Here is an 8,473-nt window from a genome sequence, read left to right as displayed (position 1 = left end):
TTGATATTTACCAAAATAAATTTCATTTTTACATAATTAAAAATAAGATTGATCGAAAGAAAAATATTTGATCAAATTTGACCCAGAGGTTAGCATAATTTTTTTTACTGTAGAAGTTTCATTTAGTTTAAATTTACTTTGGCAGTTGTTGTTTATTAGGTGGGAGTTTACCAATATAAAAAAACCCAATTCCTAGAAAGGTATTTTTTATATTTATCGATTAGAGATAAAAAACAAATATTAATCATCTGAAATTTTTTTTTTGTTTTTAAAAATAGGCTTTTTACATTTTTTATCCCTTTATAATTTAAAACTTTTTTCTCCAAATTAAATTGAAATAATATATAATATCCCCAAAAACCCATCTTGAAGATCACCCCCTTTTCAGGTTAAAATAGGTAACCTTTATTTTTTTTTTCAACGAGAAAAAAAGTCCCCGGGGGCCCGTTAGGACTTGCGGTGGATGACTCATCAAATACATGTTTGAGGGCCAAAAATACAGTTGTTGCAGTCAGTGTTGACCCGTTTTCGTGGTTGGTTTTTGATTTTAGAAAGACAACGGCCAAAGATGGGTATCCCAAATTGATATAGGGGTTGGCCCCCCAAAAATTTAAAGCCCGGGCCTTTCCGCTAATAGGGCAGAAAATAGATGAAATATTATGATAAACGACGAGTTTGAGGTTCTGCGAAAGTTTTATTCCGACATTGCTCACGAATATCGCATTCGATGGAATGATGAGCTGTACGAGATATACGACATAGTTCAGCGAATTAAGAGAAGACATTGGGTAGATCATAACTCCCAATGGGGAAAAAACCCAGCTCGAAAGATTCGGGAGTAACCCAAAAGAGGAAAGGAAGACCTACACTCCCTTGAAAACCCCGGTGGAGAAACACCGGGTTCGCTTGGGAAACCCAATTTGGGGTCCCTTTGAAGCAACGTGGCCTTTTTTATGGCAAAACCCCGAAGCGGTTTCTCGCAAAAGAAGAAATGAAGGCCATCACAGCCGAGGCTTATAACAAGTATATGGAAAATTGGATTGTTTTGGCTGAGAAGCCTATTTTGAAGGGAATATTAAAGATTTTGTATTAAAATAAAATTACAAGAAGTTTTGGTTTTTCAGTTCATGAAGTTAAATGGGAAATAATTAGTAATGTTTAAAAAGTAAGTAAAATAGTTATAAAAAACAAATAATCTAAAATAATTGAGCTAAAAAGGCACACAAATTGTTTTATAATTTTTGAATCTTTTATATATAATTTTAAAATTTTTTTCCTTTCAATAAAATATTTGAATTAATATTTATTTTTTAAAGACAATCACGTATAAATAATGCAACTTCTCACAACTATAACGATATATGTGTATGTACATTTCTATTATAATCAAGTATTTATGAATGTTGGCAACCATCGTTTGCATGGGATGTGTGCAAACTATTATTTAAATGTGTAGAATCGCATAAAGTCTTACAGAGAAGATAAATATTTACATATTTATCAATTTTCATACGAACAAACATTCAACTTATAAACAAGCTCTTGCATAAATCTACCATTTACAAGCTTTTCAAGCGATATTTACTGTCTTTCTACTTATTAGCGCAAATTTCGCTTTCATTCTACACACACATACCTACAAATAAAAAGAATTATAAAGTGTGTGAGTGACTATCAGTTGCGGAAGAATTTGAACTATATAACTAGTTCGGGTAAGAGCTGCCCAGCACCACAAATACAAACACATCAGAACCTGCCTAACACGCTGCTGTTTTGTTTTGTCACTTTGTCAAAGCGGTAGCAACAAATTAATGGATCAAAAGAATCATGTGACTACCAGGTTATCTGGTAAAATAGGGCAAATGACGCAAGAGGTGTTTAGATAAAAATAAATAAATACATAAATTATAGGAAAGGTAGCGCTAATTTTGGCCACAGGCGGTTAGGCACTAACACAATCAAACTTTGTATTTCTTTTACCAAATTTCATGTGTGGAATCGTTGCGAATGCGGGAAAAGGCTTACGAGAAATAATGGTCTAAAGATGGTCGAGAGTTCGTTGAAGACATACCTCGCTCTGACGACCTTCGACCGCTTCAGCTGATGAAAATATTAAAATAGTGAAGGATATGGTGCTTGAAAATCGTCAGGTAAGTGTTAGAGAGATGGCAAGAAAGCTTGACAAATCGTTGGCGTAAGTGTATTACTTCTGGTGGGGGTTACTTTGAAGACGACAAAATAAATATTAATGAATATCAAACTATTTTGCGTTTTATTTACAATTTTCGGATACTTTTTTGTCACAATGTATGCCACTGCAACAACTGAACAAACTTGCGATAGCATGACTGGTCCAAATTCGATTTAGAATATTTTGAAACTATTGTAAGTAGTCATCGATTTTATAATCTTATTATATAATATTGCAACAAGGTGAGCGGTCCAATATTACATTTTTCAGCTGATCTACTTGAAAGGCTGCTATATTATGAGAAAATGGCCTGAGTGCTCTTATCTTGTATAACGATGCTATAATCTTATTATATGTGGGTAATTTTAATATTGAGAAAATTTTTGAAGAGAATATTTCATATTTGTTGATTTGTTATAATTCTATCCATTTCACAAAAATATATTATTTTTTTGTTTTGTGGGTGAGAAAATGGTCTGAGTGCTCTTAGCTTACGCATATATGTAACTCTGCTACAATTGCAATGTGTGTGTGTGTGTTTACCCTTCACAAATATCAACTCAATAACTTGTAATTTTGTATAATGTAAGTGTACTCACCATAAAACACTCAGCGATCTTCTCAACAAGCAATTTTTGAAGAGAATATTTCATATTTGTTGATTCTTCTGTTATAATTCTATCCATTTCTACACAAGTCCAAAAATAGGAAATTTTTATATTTTTTTCATGTTTAGTCGAGGTGAATGCCAAGAGATCTCGACATGAACACATATAAAAGTAACGAAGACTGAAATAATGTGTTTTTAATTTTTTTTTTTAATTTCAATATATTTAGAATCTGTAACATTATAAAAAATAACTAAATTCAATTTAAATAATAATGAAATCTAAAGAGGAAGAAAGAAAGAAAGGAGCCTCGACTAAGGTGCGCAGAACTTTATTTTAAAGGGCTTGAATTACTTCTAAATTTAAATTCACTACACTGAACCAGATTTGAACGTCTTACGTCAAGATCAGCCTAGGTATTTCCTTATAAATTATCAACTTGTTCTTCATAAAAGTAAAAGAGAACTAACCCACAACAACTTCAATAAACTTACTTGTTCTCTTTTAACAAACATAACGAAATTGAAGTAGCTTGCAAATTTTAGGATTCTAGTTTATTTCGCTTGTTGAACTACATACGTATATGGTATAGAATAAATACATATTGTATATACAAATCCACTGTCACGTCAAAATCACGGAAGTCTTTCATTGTACTCACATCATGTGCCAGTCTTTCAGATTTTAACTGAGAACGCGTGAGAAATTTAAATGAGTAAAAAAATACAGCAAAAAAAAATTTCTTTTCAACATTGAAATCCACTATAGAGCTTCTGCAGTAGTGTAGTTGTAAAGTTAACACACATGTTGTTGAAGGTATCATCAGTTTTTGAGAAATCGTTCCGAAATGTTGCCAATGTCCTCTATTCCCCAAGAAGTAGCTCATTTGTAATAATCGCCGATATCGCTCTACTATTGCATACAGTTGCCATAAGGACTGATTGAACAAAATAAAGCTTAATTTGTCTTGTATATTTTTTATATCAAACAACGTTTCTAGAAAGAACTAGCAAAACGTTTTCGGCTGGTTATGCACTGTTTGAACCTCATAGAGAGTTCTGATGATTTTGGCGTAAGAAAGTCCTTTCTTGCAAAGAACTTGTAACTTTGTTGCGGTTCGAGGTTGCCTTTTATGGTTTCAATAAAACTTATTATCCGTAGAAAAACTTTAAAAGTTTCTAATGGTTGTCAGGCAAAAACTAATTGGATTTTCAAAAGGGATCGCACTTTGGCGTAGTTTCTTCATTTTGTTGCGTTGTTGTTGCTTCAATAAGAATCTATATATCACTTTTTTCAATGATTAGACTAAGTTAGATGACTTATTCCCCAGCATGGCGAAGGAATCGTCCATGAACTGTTTGTACAGTACAGTCCTCTATGAAGCTGGAGGAAAAACTCCTATGGTTGGACATCAGTTATGGACAAGACATCCTGAACCTATAACAAACCTGCTTGGGCGTTTTATTTATATTTGCGCTATTTGACCTGGATGTCTAAAAGTATGATATCCGAGGTGTTTCGCCTTGATCTGTCGAAAGGAAGGAGGAAGTGTTGAGATCATTCTATCACATCTTCTTCCAGATAGTCGATGCAGCTGTCGCCTGGTAAGATGTTCAATCTTAGCAAAGAGTCCCGATCGGACAGTATCAAGTTAGAACTCTCACAACCATTGAAAGTTGAACCTTGTTGGGAATTGAATTAGACCATATCCCTAGACCTCTCCCAATTTACCTTGGGCCAGAAGGACTTTGCGACTGCACAGTTGCTGGTAGTTGACCAATGCTTGCTGAGCTGGTCTGAGGCCCAACAGAGCTCTTTTCCGTTTTCTTTTCGCAGTTATTGAGACTGCAGTATCTGTTCTAGCAAACTCATCAGCCTTAGCACTGTCGGCAGGCACCCAAACCAGTCTAATGATAAAATACTTCGAAGCTGGGGTTGGGAGTCGAAACATATCTTCACTAGTCTTGAGCGCACAGCAAGCGAACTTTAGGCTAATATCGCTGCCCTATTAATGGAGTGAATAGTCGCCACTCTCCGCAGCAGTAGATTTACTGTTACTTTTAATACAGTTATCTCTGCTTGGAAAACGCTGAAATGGTCAAAAAATCTAAAATAGGAGTTAATGAAGAGTTCCTGACAGTATATTCTCCCTCCCTACGCTCCCCGTAAGCTTTGATCCATCCATTAAAAAGCCCACCGCCCCTCTCGTGCAGCTAGTCCTCCCACCCATGCCTCCCCACGACAGTCAGGGCTGGACTATGTGACCTAATAATCCAAGTATTTTGGGATGAAATCAAAGTGGCAAGGATTTTAGAGTGTGCAGGCTCGCAATCGACTAAGTATTCAGATTCTCTAAACCTGAGGGCAGCTTTCGGGCCATACACCTGGCCCTTTTGTTCACCACTGCTATGAGCAGAAAAACGTTTGGTACCTAAGTTGCACATAGTACAAAAACAACAACAGCAATTTGCATACGATTATCCAAAACAACGTGTTAAAGCTATAAACAACAGCGTTGGGCTGTTTCCCCTTTCAATGGACCGCTAATTTTATTGTGATTTCATTGTATTTGATATTTGCATTAATTTCGTCCAGTTCGGTTCGGCGAACGCCAAAAATAGTTGGGATGAAATGAAGCTGAGAGGGTATTAATAAACAGATCTGCCAGTCAATGGCTATATTTAATCTTGTTAACCAGCTAGAAAGACAAGCATGTAAAAATCTTCAACTGTGTGAGTGTGTGTGTGCGCGCTGAAATTGTGCAAGTGTTGATTGGTGTGCGTGTACACATGTTTTTTGCTTTATCTGTCAATGGCGGCGTAGATTTGTTTCAAGGTCAGCACCACTACGCCACACACAGACACACACACATACATATATGCCATACATACATAGGAAATTTACTCCAAATGGCCAAAAGTGAATTTGATTGCGCTGAACCGGCCTGCTGATAGCAGCTCGCTGGCGTGTAAGTCGCGGAAGATAGCAACCGGCGTTTGTATGTATGCGTGTGTGTGCGCTTTGAGATGCTATTGCTCCAGCGCACAAACACACATACATAAACACTTATGTATGTGCTTTCGCGCGCGCACACATCGAGAAGGATGTAGAAATTATGCTAATGCAGTGATCATTCCGGTTGGGCTCGCCTGATTTGAATACGAGTATAGTAGTTGGTGCGCGCTTTACTACTCAAGCCGGTTCGGTTCGGTTTGGCTTTGGGTTGCTTCGCTCGCTCCATTTCGCCTTCTATTGGTGGTACTCTGGCGTGCATGTAAATTACAAACAACCAACAACAAAAGCAACAATGAAAGACAAAGCAACTCCAAGCCGAATTAGAGCCGAGAGATATTTCGCAATCGTTTAAAATATCCAAACATATGCACATATATAATTCACTAGGCGCAGGTTTTCGTGCGCAGAAACAGCCAAAAACCCAAAAAAATTAAATAAAATTTAAATCAATTAAAAATATGTTTACAAATTAGCTTTTTATTTGAATTTTGTTGCAACTCTTTCTTTGGCATTTAAAACAGTTGTGTTATTGTGTTTGTGCGCTTGAATTTCGAGCTTATTTTTTACTATTATTATTATGGCTTTTTAATTTACATATGACCTTGAGTTTTCTACACACACAATGCATTCGCTGGTGTCCAACGTCCCGCTTTGCGCAGACTCAACAGCGAAATGAATAATTCGCATCTGCTCCGCTGTAAGGCCATAAATCATATAATTTTATTTGGAAAATAGTTATTTATTTATTATTGTTCGATTATTAGTCGAATGATGTTCTTAATTAATAAACAACTGTATTTGAGAAAAAGTCATCAACAGCGCAGGCGCTCAGTTGGCTGGTGGCGATTCGCTTCGCTGAAGTGTTAATGGCATGTCTTGTTGGTTTGTGTGTGCTATACATGTGTGTATGTGCGCGCCTTTAAGTGCGCCAGCTGAAGACGTCAAACCATCTGCGAATGTGGCGCAATTATCGCGCAGGCGCACCCAGCACAAAGCGCGGAATTGCCGACCGCGACACTGTTGCATACTCTCATCACTTGAAAAGAAATAGTAAATAGAAAAATTATTCAAAAAATAGCATCAGCATCGATGAACCAGGCTTTGGGTAAAATTAATGAACAATTTTGTGATTTATGGCGCTAGCGAAAGGAGTATGCATTGGCTATAAAATAGTTTAGTTGTATTTGTATGTATGTATATGCCTCAACGATTTATTTTCGGTATGTGAAGTTATTTATAAGTATTCGGAGCAATGCATCAAATTTCAAAAGTTTGTGGACACTTTGCGGAAATCCGGTATAATGCTATATTTTTACTTCAAGAGGTAACCCTTAAATACCTTAGAGATTTCATATAGTATCATAAAGTCATAAGTTATAACGAACCGAAAACATGGCGTTGAGAATTGTAATTGCGTAAATTCATGTTTGTATGTAATACAACAACAATATTGAAAAAAAAGTGTTAAAATTTATTATTATATGACAAGTTGTGAGTCCTCTGCCTGTGCATTCGATATAGATTTTTCAGTTGTGAATATTTTTTGTTATGCCGTTCGCATTAGGTCAAATTCAATGACGAACTTAAGTAAAAGCAGTTGACAGTTTGCGCAGTTTGCCAGGAGATAGTGTAACTTGATTATTATTATGGTACATTGTTCCAATATTCCTCTCATGCTTAGGAAGCTCACTGTTCTTGTGTGTCTTTTTAAGAACTTGTCATTCATTCAAAGCGTAAAAAGCAATATTTTTTTTTCATTCAAATATGTCTAACTGTCTGCCTGAAATTGCGAGAAGTTCTTTTCCAAATCTTTAATATGAAGAACACCTTAGCCGAAAGTCATCGTATTTTGGTGAAATATTATTTTCAATGCTCTAGCTGAGTGAATTTGCCAAAGGTGGTTTCATCGATATACAAGTGGTGATTTTGGCTTGGAAGGTGATTAATATCCCTGGCGGCTAAAATGATTTGAATACATGGAACCGGAAGCATTTGTCGACGAAGTTTATTGCCAAACACAAGAAGAACTCACAGAAGCTTTGGAAGTCTCTGAAGCGAGCATTTCAAAGCGTTATAAACAGACGGGGTTACATTCAAAAGAATGGAAATTGGTTGCCATTTGAATTGAAGCCAGGAGACGTTTAAAGAAGTGTCAGAAACGCAGCTCGAATGCTACAAAAAAATAATATTTTTTTCATCGTATTGTGACTGCTGATGAAAATAGATCAATTGCGATAACCCTAAACGCTAAATATCATATGTGAAGCCGGTCCAGCCAGCCATATCAATAATGTGGTATATTTTATGGTTGGATCAGAAGGTCGTGCTGTAACAGGTCAATTGAAAAGTTCCCGGCTTACCACGTAAAACAAATTTTTGTGGCAAAACTCGTTTTTTTTATACAACATAGTTACTTTTAAGGGTGATATACTGATTTTAGCGACCCTTCAATTTTTCGATACCATTTTTGTAGTATGATATGTTTTTTCCCTCAAAATAGGCCTCAATTTCGGCGATCAGCTCTTCATTCGTCGAAAGTTTCTTCTAGTGAGCATTCTTTTGAGATCTGAGATCTGAGAATAGAAAATAACAGCTGAGAGGCAGATCCAGAGCATACGGTGGATGCCGAAGCGTTTCGAAGTCCAATACATGGATTTTT

The sequence above is a fragment of the Bactrocera neohumeralis genome, chromosome 5, assembly GCF_024586455.1.
Source record: "Bactrocera neohumeralis isolate Rockhampton chromosome 5, APGP_CSIRO_Bneo_wtdbg2-racon-allhic-juicebox.fasta_v2, whole genome shotgun sequence".
Classification (NCBI taxonomy): domain Eukaryota; kingdom Metazoa; phylum Arthropoda; class Insecta; order Diptera; family Tephritidae; genus Bactrocera; species Bactrocera neohumeralis.
This window is presented reverse-complemented; position numbering follows the sequence as displayed.